The sequence below is a fragment of the Cervus canadensis genome, chromosome 27, assembly GCF_019320065.1.
Source record: "Cervus canadensis isolate Bull #8, Minnesota chromosome 27, ASM1932006v1, whole genome shotgun sequence".
NCBI lineage: Eukaryota > Metazoa > Chordata > Mammalia > Artiodactyla > Cervidae > Cervus > Cervus canadensis.
Window position 1 is genome coordinate 10,770,165 of NC_057412.1, and position 20,179 is coordinate 10,790,343.

Sequence of the window (20,179 nt, forward strand, 5' to 3'; positions counted from 1 at the left end):
GAGATGTTACAATGAAAAGACAACCTATTTTTAGTTAAAGGTGAAAGCCTTCAAAATTAGTCTAGATTATAGAGTGTTGGTGCTTTTGAATTGTCATGCTGGAGAAGAATCTTGAGAGTGCCTTGGACTGCAAGGAGATCCAACAAGTCAATCTTAAAGAAAATCAACCCTGAATATTAATTGGAGGGACTGATGCTGAAGCTGAAGCTCCAATACTTTGTCCACCTGATGTGAAGAGCTGACTCATTGGAAAAACCCTTTATTCTGGAAAAGATTTAGAGCAGGAGGAGAGGGGGATAAAAAAAGATAAGATGTTTGGATGGCATTATTGACTCAATGGACATGAATTTGAACACATTCTGGGATATAGTGACGTACAGGGAAGCCTGGCATGCTGAAGTCCATGGGGTTGCAAAGAGTCTGTCACAACTTAGAAACTCAACGACAATTAAAAACAAACAAACAAACATAGAAAATCAAGTGTTCCAAAAAGAAGCATAGGGAGGTTCAATCTGGGTCAGGGGAAAGTACTCAGAACAGCACAGGATAGAAGTATAGAAGATGGATAGCCAGAGAGGCAACAGATTGGGTGATAAGCAATGATATGATCTTTTAGTAGCAATGATGAGATTTATTAAAGCTACCATATTTTGCAACCAATTGAAGAAAATGCAAGTGAAAGTCATTGTTTGGTACCAGTGAAATGATGCTGGAGATTTCACATGGCAAAATCACTCCATGTTTTTAATGTTACTTATTTCTCAACTTCTGTGCATACATGCTAAGTCACTTCAGTTGTGTCTGATTCTAGGCAACCCTTTGGACTGTAGCCCACCAGGTTCCTCTGTCCATGATGGAATTTTGTTGGCTCTTAAACTGTCAACAAGAATTCAGATTGAGCCAACTCCTGATTTATGCCTGAGGCGAGAGGAAGATGAGGTCTTTGGGAGTTTCAGAAATGGACTAACAAGGCTGGGGTTAGTATAACTTCAGCAGGATTGTCTCTTAGAATGTCAGGGAAATTTTGCTTTCTTATCAAGACAATATTGCTGAGATTTCTTTTGCTTTTATTTTTATTTTATTTTTCTTTTCTGCTTTTTTCATGAAGACTTACACTGATTGATTTTAAATGTGATCAAATCAATGTACCCACTTTTTTTTTTAAATGTTACATTTTGAGTTAAAACAAACTTCTTTTAAAGATAAACAATTATCATACCCAAAATTCATAACAGTTGATGAGTTCCTTTGTTATCTTAATATGTAGCTTTGATTCCTGTTTTATAAACTTGTATTTTCTGAGAGAGAGACAAGAGTCTTGATTGAAACATTTGCTTATTAAACTGTCCTGGTTTAGCTCAAGTTGGAAATTTATAAGTGCTTGTGAATTATTGTTTGAATAATAATCTCTTTGTTTTAAAGGTGATACCATTTCCTCATGAATTCTTCATCTCTTACTTTTGATTTTATATTTCTTTCAAGGAAAGATTATGTAAAGTTTTTGATTTGTGTAGAGAGGATTAGAAGATTGGCAAGAAAACTGCATATAATAATGTTTATAAATATTCAACATGCATAAATCTGTTTTCTAGTATGCATGCTTGGCATGTTAGTATTTCCATGTGGATATTACTTCTGCTTAGTGAGAAAATAATCTTGCTTTTACACATCTCAGGAAATATCCAACTATGTTTGCTATTCTAGAAAGTGTAATTTACAATGTAATTGGTGATGGAAAATGTGTCCACCAAAACTGAAATCTCAGGAAGCCAGTCTAGTGATCAAGCATATTTAATCTTTTTAAAAAGTTGTCAAATCTGGTGGCCTAGACCATGCTATTTAATGTTAACTGAGCATTATAAAATTGAAAAAGTAGCAATGATGAGATTCATTAAAGCTACCATATTTTGCCACCAATTGAAGGAAATGCAAATGAAAGTCATTGTTTGGTACCAGTGAAATGATTCTGGAAATTTCACATGGCAAAAACACTCCATGTTTTTAATGTTACTTATTTCTTAACTTGCATGCATGCATGCTAAGTCACTTCAGTCATGTCTGATTCTTGGCAACCCTTTGGACTATAGCCCACCAGGTTCCACTGTCCATTGGGTTCTCCAGGCAAGAATACTGTAATGTGTTTCTGTGACCTCCTCATTTCTCAACTTATATATATGTAATAGAAAATTAAAAAACAGCAAAAAAGAATAATTAACATGAAAATGTCCCCATAACTCATTGACAGAGTATATGCCAAAAAAAGATATTTTGTTTAATTGTTAGTAGTTGGTTGATGGATTGGCTATTTTCCATTGTTTCTCAGTCTCATATGAACTCTTCTCTGCTATATAAGGAAATCTACAAATCATACTTTTTAGAGTCTCTTTCCAGAGAATTTCTGTTCAATTATGTCAGTAGAACATAAGGAGATGGACAGAAACAGTATGTTTCTAATACTGGCTTGAACATCAAGCAGTTAATAGAAGATGCTTTAAGTTGCTGAAGGAGCAATAGCAGTTGGATAATTCTGGAATCTAGCCACCCAGCAAACACATTTTGTCAATTCTAGCTTCAGTTGACATAGAAACTCTTCTGTATCACTATATAAAATGCAGCAGCTGGTGTAGGTTTGAGACTTCCACCCTGGGGGTATTGGCTGCTTCTAATCACTGGGATTAACAGTGATTAGTAACTTTGTATCAGTAACTCTGTAAAACACAGTATTCCTTTGGTTCCTACATTTCTTCTCAAAAAAAAAAAAAAAAAAAAAGCTCATCTCCTTTCCTTTTTAACAAAACTATTGTAACAACTTTACATTTCTGTATATTAAATAACCTTTATTAAGCTTCTTCTAAGGGAGAAGGAAATGCAACCCACTCCAGTATTCTTGCCTGGAGAAATCCATGGACAGAGAAGCCTGGCCGGCTGTAGTCCATGGGGTCACAAGGATTGAGCTACCAACACCATTAAACTGCTTCTATATCAAATTACCACATTAGAGATTTGTATTTGTTTATAGTACTAGTTGGCTTTCCAGATGACTCAGCAGTAAAGAACCCACCTGCCAATGCAGGAGATGCAGGTGACATGGGTCTGATTCCTGGGTGGGGAACTCCCCCTGGGGTAGGAAATGGTAACTGACTCTCGTATTCTTGCCTGCAAAATCTCATGGACAGAGAAATCTGGTGGGCTGCAGTCCATGGCATGGTGGAGTTGGACATGACTGAATGAGCACATATACACAGTACTAGTTAAATTACTCTAAAACTAAAAATGCATATGTGATACTTCCTCAAAGCATGTTTTAAATGTATTTTATATAATATTCTTTTAACATACAATAATTTTGAGGTATACACCTATTTGTATATGCCAGAAACTCTTTGAGGTGCTTAGGACCCATCGATGATTAAAAATGAGAGGGGTCTTTGCCCTGAAAGAGTTTTTATTCTGGCTGGATAGAACACAAAATAAACATTAAATATAAGAATAAGTTATCTAGAATACCAAACATTATGGTTACTCAGGTAAATAAAACAGAGTTGAGAAAGAATGAGGGGGAGGCGAGCTAGAAATAGGAACTTATAGATAATAATGGAGTTCAGTGTAAGAGACCTTATTGTGAAGGCAACGGTTCAAGTAGATTTCAAGATGTGGGTTAACCCTGGGAAGAGCCAGTGCAAAGGCTATAAGCTGGGGGCAATGTTTGGTTCATTGAAGGACCCAGAGAGGATCAGTGTGGCTATAGAGGAAATCACAAAAGGAAACTCTGAAAAGAGATAAGCTCATTGGGGGAGTGAGTAGTGGCTGAATCACAGAAGGTGGGATTGCTTAAGGACTGTCTTTTCTTTGAATAAATGAAGAACTGTTTTACAACTTTGAGCCCAGCATAATTAGACCTCCATTTAGAAAGCCTCTATCTGATTATTGTGGTAAGAATTTCATACAGGGGAGCAATTGAAAAGACAGGAAAATCTGAGAGGCTTTTGCAATAATGAATGTGGCTCAGATTCAAATGACAGTAATGCATGTGGCCGGAAGCATTTGGAAGCCGAATGTATTTGGAAAGAAACACAAACAGAATATTCTGCTTCTCAGTCACATAATAAAGACCTGGAATTTCTCCTAATTTTAAAGATATATCCATTCTTTTTCCCCCTGATATTAGTCTTTATTTTAAAAATAAAGGGAAGGATGATTAAAGAGATAAATTCATATTTGAATAGAGTTCAAATAACTTAAATTTATGTGGATTCAAATATTTCCATTAGACAAGGAATGCTGTTAGAGTTATGTGATATATTAGGGGTTAAAATGAAAAGACAAACAGCATATTAAAAATCAGAGACATCACTTTGCTAACAAAGGTCCTTATAATCAAAGCTATGGTTTTTCTAGTAGTCATGCATGGATGTGAGACTTGGACCATAGAGAAAGCTGAGTGCTAAAAAACTGATGATTTTGAATTATGGTGCTGCAGAGGACTCTTGAGAGTCCCTTGGGCTGCAAGGAGATCAAACCAGTCAGTCCTAAAGGAAATCAACCCTGAATATTCATTGGAAGGACTGATGCTGAAGCTGAAGCTCCAATACTTTGGCCACTTGATGTGAAGAGCCAACTAGTTGGAAAAGACCCTGATGCTGGCAAAGATAGAAGGCAAGTGGAGAAGGGGATGACAGAGTATGAGATGATTAGATAGCATCACTGACTCCGTGGACATGAATTTGAGCAAACTCTGGGAGGTAGTGGAGGACAGAGGAGCCTGGTATGCTGCAGCCCATGGGTTTGCAGAGAGTTGGACATGACTTAGTGACTGAACAACGACAATAAAAATGAAATAGAAAATGACAACTGGATCCCGGGGAGGGAAAACATCTCTCATTCTGCATACTTCTTACAGCTCAGTGACCCTGTTCACATTCTCCTTTGGGAAAACTTTAAGTAACTTAATTTACCCAATATTGTAATAAATTGACATTTTGATTACTTTTGACAGCAGTTTTGCTTGGCATTTATCTTTTTCAACAACATCCAAAGTAAATGATGACTGTCCATAAAAATAATATAAATTAGAGCTTTGGGGAAGTGAATGTATACCCAAAAGAATATGTTTTATTAAATATTTAAATTGCCATTTTACTATTTGTATTAGTGAAGTAATACAGGCAATCTTTATTGTGACTCACTATGATTATATGTATGATTAATTACGATTTATTAGAAGAATCTAACATGTTCTCTTGTTTATCTCAGTGGGTAATGAAGTTGAGTTTTGCATATAAAATTTAACAGATAATATATCAGCATAACAAACTTTTGTAATTATAAAGTATGCTTTATATTTCAAACACCAAATTTATAATTGCAAAGAGAGGATTTAAAGAAATAAATTATGAGAATTATATCAATAATTTAGCAAATTTTACCTTAAGTAGGAAGGTTGATATAAAAATTAAACTATTATAAAACTATTACACTCAACTTAAAGTAACAGAAATAAACTGCCATCTGTCCCATTTAAGATTATTATAAAACTATAGCTTATAATGAATCTCATTTTGTGATGTTATATACAATATGGGTGTGAAATTTTCCCTGTGAGTTTATAAATTGACCTGTTTGCTGAAATAGCAGCTTTCTTCCCTCATTTTTCAAAATAAATGGAGTCGTAGAAAGAAAGAAGGAAAGATTATGTATCAGATCAACAAGTTTTGTTTAATAATGTGTAGCAGCACCCAAACATAATGTCTGTTAGTATCTTCCAAAGTTAAAAAATGAATCATATTGATATCATTTTTCTCCCATAAATTTTAAAGCACTGGCTCATGATCTGTTACATGTAAAAATGAAAAAGTCAACAATAAATTCCACTTGTGATGACTCATATAAGAAATATACACACAAACAAAGGTATAAAATGTATATAAAATATTCATATTTTAAACACACAATTTAAGCACACACATATATTCAATATTACATATATAGTTATATATACACAGATATAGGTTTCCAGGTGGCACTAGTGGTAAAGAATCTGCTTGCCAATACAGGAGTCTCAAGAGACTTGAGTTCAGTACCTGAGTCAGGAAGATCCTCTGGAGGAGAGCATGGCAACCCACTCCAGTATTCTTGTCTGGAGAATCCCATGGAGAGAGGAGTCTGGCAGACTACAGCCCATAAGGTCATAAAGAGTCAGACATGACTGAAGCGACTTAGCATGCATACACACCAGTGGTTAAGGCTCCAAGCTTTCACTGCCATGGGCCATGGTTCCGTCCCTGGCTGGGGAACTAAGATCCTGCAAGCCATGCAGCAAGGCCAAAACTAACTAACTAAATAAACAGAACATAATAAGGAAATTTAAATAAGCAGAATGAATACAAAGCCTGGAAAACAGTTAGCACATCTTTAAGCTCCGAGGAGCTACTTAGGCTGATAACGTGGTGAAGCAAATTAAATCAAATACAGCACATTATAAGTGGAAATGTAAGTTGCATGACATGTTTATTCCATGCATGATGAACAAATGTTTCAATTTCCCTGTTTCCTCAAGACCCGATGAAACAGAGCAGGACTCTATGATCCTTGCCCGCCCACCCCACTCCACGTCTTCTGCCTGCCTTTTGCCCGTGGAAAACTTTAGTCAAAAAATAAGTTTTATCAGAGAAGTGAGAAATGCTGAAACAAAAGAAAACAGTCTAAGGAGACTAAGTAATAATAATGTAGTCATGAGCATAGTCAAGGACCTTTAGTTCTTGTTCACGGGCTATAGATAATATTCTGAGCCACATCCTGTGAGCTGTCTTGTAGATACCAAAACACCAGGTGGAGGAGTGAACTACATGATACCAGACTGTACCCAGGACACAAGCTGCCACAATTCCCAGAATTGACTGCAAAGAAATGGGAACAAGTGCATCCCGAAATTGAAGACCAACTGTACCTAAAGCAACCAAGATGATGTTGGTCAGACCACTGATGACCAATTTGAAGAAGACTGTATTGTTTCTGCATGTAACCGCCCCCCACTTTGTCTATAAAAGCTCTCACGCCCTGCTTGCCTGGGGGGCGGCAGGCTAGGCCTTTAGACAGATGTCCGCCATTCTCCCCCCACAGTTGCTGGCATCTGAAATAAAGCAAACTTTCCTTTTCATCAACCCGGCCTGTTTACTGGCTTTTGAGTGGCAAGCAGCCAGACCCCACATACATGTCTTTCGGTAACACTGACACCAAAAGGGATAATTCAGATCTTTATTCCATAATGTCAGATTGCGTTAGGCAGAAATGCAAGGTTGCTGTAGCAATTAGAAAGGAAAAACTCAACTTCTGGGTATTTGGAAAGAGAACCCTTAGAGCAATAGACAGTAAAGTAGGTTGTGGATTGAATATAAAATTTATTTTTACTGCATTCTCTGAAATTTACCAGCGAGGTATGTTTTCTGTTTGTTTTGTAATTTTTTTCAAATTGTGCCCTGAGATTCTATGCAAATCTATAAGAACTTCTGCATGAAAGCAAAATGGTCCTATTGTTGTCTAGTTATACGTGCTCTTTAGATCTGATTACTTCTGTACCTGAAAGACTTCTGTACTGTTAGTCTGATGTCAGATTTGTGGCCATGCACCTTGATTCTTTTGATTGTGTTTATGATTGATTTTTTCAAAGTAGAAAAAAGTTATTTCAAATGTGATTTAATTTGTACTTTATATGTATATCCTGCTTTCCTGCTCTAGTCCTAATATCTACTTGATGATAATATCTATTTATTAATGTGTCAAGGTATTTTGTCTTAAAATTCTGATTATTTGACAGGTATGCTGATAATAAAGAAAACATGAGTAAAACAACCAGTATTTTCTTAGTTATCTGGGTAAAATAGGGAGAAAATGAGTAGAAAGTGAATATATCAAGATTACTCCAAAAATGTGATAAGATTTTTTTAAAGCAATATGGTATTATTTATTGATGTTTTAAGCCTTATTCCTAAACTTGGATGGGATGAGGAGTTTGGAAGCAAGTTGGAAGAAATAGAAAATAAAGCCCAGGTCCCCTAAGCTCACCACCCAGCCAAGGTCTTAGATGTCTTAAAGGAACCCAGGGCTGGGAGCTGGACTGCAGGAAAGGAGTGTTCCTGAGAGGTTCCAGTTTCAGAGTAAGGGGACAGAGCTTGTGTGTGTGTGTGTGTGTGTGTGTGTGTGTGTGTGACTGCGTGTAGGGGTGTAACAGCAAATAGGGCTGTTTGGTCATTTAAGAGATAGTTGAGTGTCCTCTGTAACTCCAAGGTGCTCTTGACACTGTCATTAAAGTGACGGTGAAGGTTAAAACAAAGAAACGATGAGAGCGTTACTCTTCTTTAGTTAGAGAATAGGAATAGTAGATCAGAGTAAAAATAAACTTCATCACCACTACATTCCTTCACATCTTAAACTAATTTATTTTCCATTTGCAAGTTCATCTCACCATTCCTGACCCAACAGGAATATTGGATTTTCCTGCTGATCCTCTCAGTTCACACATCCCATCTTCCTGCTACTGACCAGTGTTTCTCCTCTAGTTGCTCCCACCAGCCCTCATCCCCTCCGTCTTCACACTGACTGTACCCAAGAGGCACTTTGCTGAGTAACCCAGTCCCATCACTCATGACTTCAGGTCATGGTGAACCAGGTCTCCCAACAGCCCAAGGCCAAAGACCCTAAGGTTCTATTTCCCCTAGGGAGAGGTGGACAGGGGGAAGGGTAGAGGATAGAGATGCTGTATCTGTTGCAGAGGTCCAAGCTCCTTAGAAAACAACAACAAAAACAATCTACAAACAAGGTCCAAAACAACCAGCAATCAAGGACCCAGACGGTTTCCAGCCCCACTATTTTTTTTTTTTTTTTCCCTGCTCTGGATAGTGGTTTAGCCATCTTCCACTCTGTTCTTTTCCTTAATAGTCTAAGAGTCTGAACTAGTAAGTTGATACTGGTGGCAGACTCCATCTGTAGTTGCTTCATCATTTTTAGCTGTGATCTCCTATGATAAGGTTTAAAAAAGATATATATATGTATAAAGCATGTTAGGAACATGAGTTGACCTGTCTCACCTCTAGGGTATTATAGAGTTTCCATGTAACTTACAGTTTGGGTGGCTCAGACAGTAGGGAATCCATCTGCAATGCAGCAGATCTGTGTTTAGTCCCTGGGTTGGGAAGATCCCCTGGAGAGTGTAATGGCTATCCACTCCAGTATTCCAGTATTCTTGCGTGGAAAATTCCGTGGACAGAGAAGCCTGGCAGGCCACAGTCCATGGGGTTGCAAAGAGTCAGACATGACTGAGCTACTAACACTTTCACTTCTTCTTTTTTTGCTTAATGATTAAATAAACTCACACCCAGAGCAGGAAAACTTGCAGAAGTGCCTCCGTGTATGTATGTTTGTTTGCATGAGAAATGAAAGGATGTCCCAAGCAAATAGGGCTGTTAGTCATTTAAGAGATAGTTGAGTATCCTCTGTAACTCCAGGGCGCTCTTGGCACTGTCATTAAAGTGAAGGCTAAAACAAACGGCATTACCCTTCTTTAGTTAGAGAATAAGAATAGTAGATCAGAATAAAAATAAACTTCACATCTTAGTCTTCACTTGATATTTTTGACTATTTTTAGCAATTCTGCTGAGTATGTACTGGTATCTCTTTTTGGTTTTAATTTGCATTTTCTTTCTGACATTCAGGACCCTCTTACACTCTTTTCGGTCATTTGACTAATCAATTTAATGACATATCTATACAACTATTTGGGCAATTTTTGAAATAGTATGAAAGGAAGAATTTAAACCATATCTTTTCACTTTATTGATTGTAGTCAAAACATGTATTTTTATTTTCAACATAAATATAAGTAAAGAGTAAAACATATGTCAATATGTGCACCACTGGTATTGTTCTGAAAGTCATACCTATAAGAATAAGAGGGCAGTGGTTATATAACATAACATTACTTCTGAAGTAGGGGGAATATATCTTATTTGAAGAGACTCACTTTTTTAAGCAGGTAGTCATGGAAACAAAAAAGGATGACCTTATGCTCCTAAATGAATGGTGTACTTCTACAGTGTTATATTTGTCTTGGCACTTTATAACACACACACACACAAATCCAAAATAGTTTTCACTGAAATTATTGTTTTGAAAATATTTCATTTTGTTATTTCTTTTATATTTTCTCTCACAACCATTTCCAAAAACATTTCACTTTCCTCCAAAATCACTTATTGTCCCAATTGGCCAAATTACTTAGTTCTCAATAGATGCATGATATCACAATCCATTACTCTGTATCAGTCCTGGCAAGAAACAGATGGTGTGAATCAATTGGGTTATTTGAGGACAGTTCAATATATCAAAGTGAAGGATTTATTCAACCAAAAGGATTACTGCAGTTCTCTGTAGCTAATAACAGCTAAATTTGATAACTTCTATGAAGTTAAGAGGAAAAAAAAAAGCAAGAAGCTGTTTTTGAACTTGGAAGTGAGCGTGGAGTGGCGAGAGAGCTTGATTGACAAGCATTGTAGCATAAAGAACTAACAGGATGAGGAAACGGAAGGCAGAATGGAGCCAAAACTTAGGCAACTGGACAACTTGACATCCTAGCAAATTGATTACATTCCAGTTTTACCTGAACCCTAAATCATCTAATCCTATCATAAGAATCTTCATTTTTCAATCAAAATTCTCAACCAAAATTACCATTGATAAAATTATTAAGGAATACATTATTTCTTCTCCCTCTCACTTGGTTTTCATAGTTCTAGGATTGTGCTAAGTTTACATCAATACTCTGCTTCCAGAATGATGTGCGTGTATAAGTGTATGTACACATAAACACACACACACACACAGAGGTTTGATGGCTTAATTTTAGATTTGATTAATTATTCACACACCACCATCTATTTGTGTCTTTATAGAATTAGGCACTGAACAGTCATTGGGAGGACTGATACTGGAGCTGAAGCTCCAGTACTTTGACCATCTGATGTGAAGAGCCAACTCACTGGAAAAGACTCCAATGCTTGGAAAGATTAAGGACAAGAAGAGAAGGGGGTTACAGAGGATGAGATAGTTAGACAGCATCACCAACTCTATGGACATGGATTTGAACAAACTCTGAGTGATAGTGAAGCCTCATGTGCTGTGATTCATGGGTCACAAAGAGTCAGACATGACTTAAGGACTGAACAACAGCAGAATTAGGAAATGTGTAATATGTTACAACTTTGGAATTTTGAATAAGCAGTATTTGTTTCAGTATGCTTCATTGCATTTTCCTAGATATATATTTACCTTTTTACACAATCTAAAATTATCCTGCTCTCCCAAATTCATACAACTTTATGTTTGTTAGGCTTTTTCCATTGCCAGAAATTTTTAAAAAATTCTCAGTTTTACTAAATCATCTAAACAACACATAGAGTGCAGTTAAACACACACATACACACAACAAAGTATTTGCAAAACACTGCATTCTTATACATTCTTATGTCATACAGAGTGTCATCATACAAAAACTGGAATAACCTTCAGGATATAACATGAACTTTTCATATTACTACTCTCTTCAGAAAAAAACCACCAATTTAATTTTCTCTGTTTTAGTGGTCCTTCTTTGTAGCTTTTAATTCTTGAACTTCAACACACTAAAGTTTTTCTCTGTTTATCTAGAGTATAGTTCATGCATTTTCCCTTTCTCTATGTTTCTATGGAATTTTATTTTATTTAAGAATTTTTCTAGTTAGTGGCTCCAAAGAGGAGCCAGTTACAGAGAGTTCTGATCAGACTGTCTCTTAGAGGCTTACTACCCACCCAATATGAGGTAGAATCAGGCATCTAGCTCCACTAGTCAGGAGCCTTTACTACCACAAAAACCCAGAGTGTTTCCCGCAGAGAAGAGATGGATACTGAAATGTAATACAATCACAAAAATAACCCCCCAAATACAAAGGATGTTCAACCATCACTAGATGTATGGAGAGTAGAGATGAAAATATACCAAGTGCTAAAGCATGTCAGCTCCACAGATCAGAGAATCTTGGCCAGAGTTTTCCTATTTCCAAATAAGCTTTTGTTCATTTCCTTTTCCATCAAATTGCCCTGATGAGCCTGTGTCCTCACCAGTATGGGGTAGAAAACAATGTATCAAGGACAGCCTTCTTCCCGGACAAATCAGTTAGGTGACATCATAAGCACTTGTACTCTGCTAGCTTGCATCAGTAAAATACCAATTCATCATTTTTTTCCTTTATGTTATCAAAGAACTTAAATGTATGTGTATGTGTGAGTTGGAGGAAACAGGTTTATGTGTTTTACCAAAGTATTAAAACTTCCACATTCTGTAGCATCTATAAAAGGACATCCTGAAAAAGCCAAACAAATTTAAATAGATTTTTGTAGCAATGAAGATGCCCTAGGATTGAATATGTAAATGATGCACAGTGAATGAGATTTCTCATTCTTCATCTATGTTCATTTCAACCAAAAGTATATATTTTAGGGTAATAGATTCAGTGCAAATCATAAAGCATTTCCTCTTAAATAAAAGTTGCTTATTTCTGCAAGTTCTCATTATGTTCTTATCATCTTATATTTTACATGAAAAATGGTCTTCAATTTTAAGAACCTAAGCAAGAATAATTTTAAATATCTAAAAGCTTTGCAGTGGAAAATAAATAAGTCAATAGAGTTGCAAGTTTTTACAAAAAGAATGTAAAATTAGTGAATAAATGTATTGTGAATATGAAAAGATGTGAAAGAATCTTAACTTAAGACTATAAAATATCTTGTACATCTACTTCTTTAAAATAATGCAGAAAAAGTCACAACAAAAAGCATGTGTGTTGCAAAATATCATTAACCCTATGAAAACCAATTTGCTAGACATAGGAAAAATGTCTGGTAATACCTTATGTACATTGGGATGCTAGCAATGGATTGAAATTTACACCTGTAATCCAATTTCTTCTGTGGCCCTAGAATCTCAGGTTTTGTACATCTGTTCACTCTTTTTCCCCAACAAAACATAGAAACAGTATTTTCACTGTGGTTTATTTCAAAATGTACAATGTTACTTATTAAGAATAAGTAGGAGAATAGTATATCTTGTATCTTTATCTACTCAAATACTTTAGATAGTACTTTATCTACTTAAAGTAAAACTACACATTTTAATTGACATCATCTTGGAGACATACATTTATAAACTAAATGAAAATACAAATATGGGGATATAAATTAGGACATGAAAAAAGCCTAAGAAAATTATTTTACTGTTAACAATGGCAAAATCAATTTCATTATTTATTTGCTTAGATCTCTCCCTATCTAGAATGTGTATATCTTACCTGTACCTCAATCAAGTCCTTTTAGATTATTTGTTTGTTTGTTTGTTTATTTATTCTTTTGGCTCATTTTATTTTTTTTCCACTAAGTCTAATTTCTTTCTTGCTTTTTTTTTTTTTTCAAGAAAGCTAATACATGCATCTGGTTAAACAAATTCAAGCTGTACAAAATATTTCCAACTAAAGCAATTTGGGGATTTACATAAAGAAGTAGCCATCTGTTTGGAATATTTGCATATCTCGCTCTCCTAATTCCTTTAATTCTCTGCTCAATGCTGGATCACCTCTAGAGGCATCACATGTGATGCCTAGAGGCATCACATCTCTAGGGATGCCTCATATAAGACGGCATCCACCACCACCATTCTATTCCCTTTTTACGCATTATTATTTTTCATCACGCTCCATGACCTGCAGTACTAACACCCAACTGTTTACTGTATTAGTATCTGTCTCCCCATACTGGAAGGTAAGCTCTGTGAGATCAAGAGGTCAAGAACTGGGAAGAGTTTGAGAATTTTCTTTACTTGTAGGCTGGTAAATTAAAGTGCTACAGGTCTATAGATGGTGGCATAAGACATAGACTCCTAGGTCAGAGACAAAGACATTTTTACTTACAGCAGAGTAAGCTGCCTAACCTGCACACTCGCATCTATTCTTGTGTCCAAGTGTCGTGGGGGTGATGTAAAGTGGTGTACATTGATGCCTAACACACAAGGGTTTTATGTCACAGCTTAGGAACCCCGAGCTGCTTAGCATCTAGTCTTGCAATGTTCTACTGGAAAACCTGCTCAAAATTTGTCCTGGACAGAGACATTATCTTTATTATTCTGATCACAAAAAAATCTGCCTCTGTTTTTGAGGGATCCTTTATCTCTATCTCCCAGAGTTTGCGATAGCAAATATTCTTAGAAAAAAAATAGTCTGGAATAAAACTATCAATGTCCCTTGCCATTCAGTGATGTGAAAGACTAATAGGAAAAGAAGAACTGACTCTTTGGAACAGACCCTGATGCTTGGAAAGACTGATGGAAAGAGGAGAAGGAGATGACAAAGGATGAGATGATTGGATGGCATTAGCAACTCGATGGACATGAGCTTGAGAAAGCTCTGGGAGCTGGTGATGGACAGGTAATCCTGGAGTGATGCAGTTCCTGGGGTCACAAAGAGTCGGACACAACTGAGTGACCAAACTGAACTGAAGGTATGTTCAGCCCACCAGGCTCCTCAGTCCATAGGATTCTCCAGGCAAGAACACTGGAGTGGGTTGCCATTTGATTCTCTAGGGGATCTTCCCCATCCAGGGATCAAACCTGGGTCTCCTGCATTTCAGGCAGATTTTTTTTTGCCATCCGAGCCACTAGGGAAGTCATGAAATTATATGAGGCATAATAGTCACTGCCAGGCACCAATGATCTGAAGATGAATTAATTCCAAAAGAGTGTGAAAGAGTGTCTAGGGTGTGTGGCAGTGTTCTAAAACTAGATAGTGGTGGTAGTTACACTTCTTTTACATTTATCAAACTTTATCAGATGGAATGCTTTACATGAATGAATTTTATTTTGTGTAAATTTGTTATAAGAAAACTGAAAGAAATGAACTTTTAGGTGGAATACATGCACTGAATTATCTTGAAACATACTTATGAAACTGATACTCCTGTTTGTTGTGTTTAAAGAAACAAATAGAATAAATTAGAGATGAACAGAAGCATTCTTTCTTTTGTACACAAATGACAGGAATAAGGAGGATATAGTGGTAGTGCTCAAATACCACTAGTTATACTCTCATCTCCATGAATTTTCATGTAATGTGTATACATGTGTATACAATCCAAGTAAGAAAAGTGTACTTACTAAACTAAAGACCACTTCAACAAAATCCCTTAGACTGTGATTCATCATTCACCATGCATCAGTTCAGTTCAGTTTCTGTGTCCGACTCTTTGTGACCCCATGAACTGCAGCACGCCAGGCTTCCCTGTCCCTCAACAGCTCCCAGGGCTTACTCAAACTCATGTCCATCGAGTCAGTGATGTCATCCTACCATCTCATCCTCTGTTGTCCCCTTCTCCCTCCTTCAATCTTCCCAAGCATCAGGGTATTTTTTTTTCCCAAATGAATCAGTTCTTTGCATCAGGTGGCCAAACTATTGGAGCTTCAGCTTCAGCATAAGTCCTTCCAATGAATACCCAGGACTGATCTCCTTCAGGATGGACCAGCTGGATCTCCTTGAAGTCCAAGGGACTCTCAAGAGTCTTCTCCAATACCATGGTTGAAAACCATCAATTCTTCGGCGCTCAGCTTTCTTTATGGTCCAACTCTCACATCCATACATGACTACTAGAAAAACCATAGCTTTGACTAGATGGGTCTTTGTCACCAAAGTAATGTCTCTGTTTTTTATTTTTATATTTTTTCCTGCTTTTTAATATACTGTCTAGGTGGGCCATAGCTTTTCTTCAAAAAGCAAGCATCTTTTAATTTCATAGCTGCAGTCACCATCTGCAATGATTCTGGAGCCCAAGAAAATAAAGGCTGTCACTATTTCCATTGTTTCCCCACCTATCTGTCATGAAGTGTTTGGATCAGATGTCATTATCTTACTTTTTTGAATGTTGAGTTTAAGGCAGCTTTTTCACTCTCCTCTTTCACTTTCATCAAGAGGCTGTTTAGTTCCTCTTTGCTTTCTGCCATAAGGGTGGTGTCATCTGCATATCTGAGGTTATTGACATTTCTCCAAGCAATCTTGATTCCAACTTGTGCTTCATCCAGTCTGGCATTTCCCATGATGTACTCTGCATATAAGTTAAATAAGCAGGGTGACAATATACAGTCTTGACCTAATTATTTCCCAAATTTTAACCAGTCCCTTGTTCCATGTCCCATTCCAACTTTTGCTTCTTGACCTGCATACAGATTTTCAGGAGGGAGGTAAGCTGGTCTGGTATTCCTATCTCTTGAAGAATTTTCCACAATTTGGTGTGATCCACACAGTCAACAGCTTTGGCATGATCACACAGTCAAAATCTTTGGCATAGTCAATAAAACAGATGTAGATGTTTTTCTGGAATTCTCTTGCTTTTTTGATGATCCAACAGATGTTAGCAATTTGATCTCTGGTTCCTCTGCCTTTTTCTAAATCCAGCTCGAATATCTGGAAGTTTTCAGTTCACATACTGTTGAAGCCTGGTTTGGAGAATTTTGAGCATTACTTTGCTAGCGTGTGAGATGAGTGCAATGGTGCAGTAGAATGTGCAAAGAACATTCAAATTATTCTTTGGCTTTGCCTTTCTTTGGGATTGGAGTAAAACCTGACCTTTCCTAGTCCTGTGGGCACTGCTTGACTTTCCAAATTCAGTGGCATATTGACATCGGAGGCCAGTGGGATTTGATTACAGAACTTCCACATGACTGTGAAAACAAATTCTTGGAGGGCATAAACAAACCTCGTGCACACTAGGAGCCAGGAGAAAGGAGCAGTGTCTCCACAGGAGGTTGACTTGCCTGTGAGAGTCCAGGAGTCTCCAGCAAAGATGTGGGTCGACAGCAGCCTGCTAAGGGGTCAGGGACCCTGAACACAACAGTGTAGAAGAGGGTCCTTTTGAAGGGGTTCTCCATTACCACCATTACCCCTACCATAGTTTGCCCTCAGGCTAAACCACAGGGGTGGAACACAGCCCCACCCATCAACAGAAAATTGGATTAAAGATTTACTGAGCATAGCCCCTTTTCATACTGTTCATGGGGTTCTCAAGGCAGGAATACTGAAGTGGTTTGCCATTTCCTTCTCCAGGGGACCACGTTTTGTCAGAACTCTCCACCATGACCCATCAGTTTTGAGTGGCCCTACATGGCATGGCTCACAGATTCAAAGAGTTAGACAAGGCCTGTGGTCCATGTGATTAGATTGATTAGTTTTCCGTGATTGTGGTTTCATTCTGTCTGTCCTCCGATGGAGAAGGATAAGAAGCTTATGAAAGCTTCCTGACAGAATAGACTGACTGAAGGGGATACTGGGTATTGTTCTGATGGGTAGAGCCATGCTCAGTAAATCTTTAATCCAATTTTCTGCAGATAGGTGGAGCTGTGTTCCCTCCCTGGTATTTCAGACCACCTGACCAGCTCTTGAGAAACCTGTATGCAGGTCAGAAAGCAACAGTTAGAACTGGACATGGAACAACAGACTTGTTCCAAATAGGAAAAGGAGTACGTCAAGGCTGTATATTGTCACCCTGCATATTTAACTGATATGCAGAATACATCATGAGAAATGCTGGGCCTGATGAAGCACAAGCTGGAATCAAGATTGCTGGGCAAAATATCAATAACCTCAGGTAGGCAGATGACACCACCCTTATGGCAGAAAGTGAAGAAGAACTAAAAAGCCTCTTGATGAGAGTGAAAGAGTAGAGCGAAAAATTTGGCTTAAAGCTCAAGATTCAGAAAAATAAGATTATGACATCTGGTCCCATCACCTCATGGGAAATAGATGGAAAAATAGTGGAAACAGTGGCAGACTTTATTTTCTTGGGCTCCAAAATCATTGCAGATGTTGACTGCAGCCATGAAATTAAAAGACACTTACTCCTTGGAAGAAAAGTTTGACCAACCTAGACAGTATATTAAAAAGCAAATTACTTTGCCAACAAAGGTCCGTCTATTCAAGGCTATGGTTTTTCCAGTAGTCATGAATGGATATGTTAGGTAGTTTGAATAGGGAAAAGGAGTCCAGAATGGCGGTGGCTAAAAGACCTGGAAGGGAAAAGCACGCGAAAATAGAACAAAGGAATGCCCAAGGACCGGAGAGAGAACCTCAGGTTAAACAAACAACACTCCTGGCTGGCCCAGTTTACATAAGACAGACCCAGGGAAAGAGAACATATAAAAAGAGGAGCCAAATCTCTCTCTCTCCCACGCGATGGGGCAATCTTCTCTTCCCGTCTTTGGATCGACGTGCCCTCACACCTCAAAGATGGATTTTCCTGCTATCATCTAAATAAATAGAACTGTAACACTGAGCTGTAACACTGATTTATCTAAGAGCTATATGTCTTAAGGACATACGTCCTTAAGGAGGAGCTAGATGTCAGGCGAGTGTATGCTCCTCGGTTCTTTGTCTCGTCACAACAAAAATTTGGAGTGACAGACATTGAAGCCCCCTTGGCAGGTCACACCTCTTGGGTCTTGGACAGACAGTGTTATAGCTCTTAAATAAATCAGTGTTACAGCTCAGTGTTACAGTTCTATTTATTTAGATGATAGCAGGAAAATCCATCTTCGAGGTGTGAGGGCACGTCGATCCAAAGACGGGAAGAGAAGAGCGCCCATCATGCAGGAGAGAGAGAGAAAGAGAGAGAGAGAGAGAGAGAGAGAGAGAGAGAGCTTTGGCTCCTCTTTTTATATGTTTCTCTGTCCCTGGGCTTGTCTTATGTAAACTGGGCCAGCCAGGAGTGTTGTTTGTTTTACCTGAGGTTCTCTCTCCGGTCCTTGGGCCTTCCTTTGTTCTATTTTCGCGTGCTTTTCCCTTCCAGGTCTTTTAGCCACCGCCATTCTGGACTTCTTTTCCCTATTCTAACTACCTAACATGTAAAAGTTGGACTATAAAGAAAGCTGAGCACTGAAGAATTTATGGTTTTGAACTGTGGTGTTGGAGAAGACTCCTGAGAGTCCCTTGGACTGCAAGGAGATCCAACCAGTCCATCCTAAATGAAATCAGTCTTTGAATGTTCATTGGAAGGATTCATGTTGAAGCTGAAACTCCAATACTTTGGCCATCTGATGTGCAGAGCTGACTCATTTGAAATGACCCTGATTCTGGGAAAGATTGAAGGCGGGAGGAGAAGGGGATGACAGAGGATGAGATGGTTGGATAGCATCACCAACTCAATGGACATGAGTTTTCATAAACTCCGGGAGTTGATGATAGACAGGGAGACCTGGCATGCTGTGGTCCACCAGGTCACAAAGAGAGGACATGACTGAGTGACTGAAGTGAACTGAACTGAACTGAACTGAGCATGTCCACTCCCATCAGAATAGGACCCATGTTCCCCCACAGTCAATCCTACCCATCAGGAAGCTTCCACAAACCTCTTATCCTTATCTATCAGAGGGCAGACAGATTGAAAACTGCAAACACAGAAAACTAATGAAACTGATCACATGGATTACAGCTTCTCTAACCCACCGTGCATAGTAAGGTCTTAAAAAATACACTTTTTAAGACCTTACTGTGCAACAGAGGATCTTTATATTCCTGGTAAAAATGTCTTTTTTTTTTACTGTGCCATTCTAAATCTTTATTAGATTCAATTAATGAATATATCAGTATTCTATTTTTCATTCAATTCAGTGTATTATATTTTTCACCTGAAAATTTTCAATAAGATTAATTCCCTATTTTAACAATTGAGATTTCTTACTTATGCATTAATTGTTAGGATTTATTATTTTAACTATTTTAGCATATAAACAGAAACACTGAAGTGTTTGCTAAATTCAGCATTTGGGTCTAACTACAGCTAGTTTTCGGAGAAGGCAATGGTACCCCACTCCAGTACTCTTGCCTGGAAAATCTCATGGACAGAGGAGCCTGGTAGGCTGCAGTCCATGGGGTCGTTAAGAGTCGGACACGACTGAGCGACTTCACTTTCACTTTTCACTTTCATGCGTTGGAGAAGGTATGGCAACCCACTCCAGTGTTCTTGCCTGGAGAATCCCAGGGATGGGGATGCCTGGTGGGCTGCCGTCTATGGGGTCGCACAGAGTCAGACATGACTGAAGCGACTTAGCAGCAGCAGCAGCAGA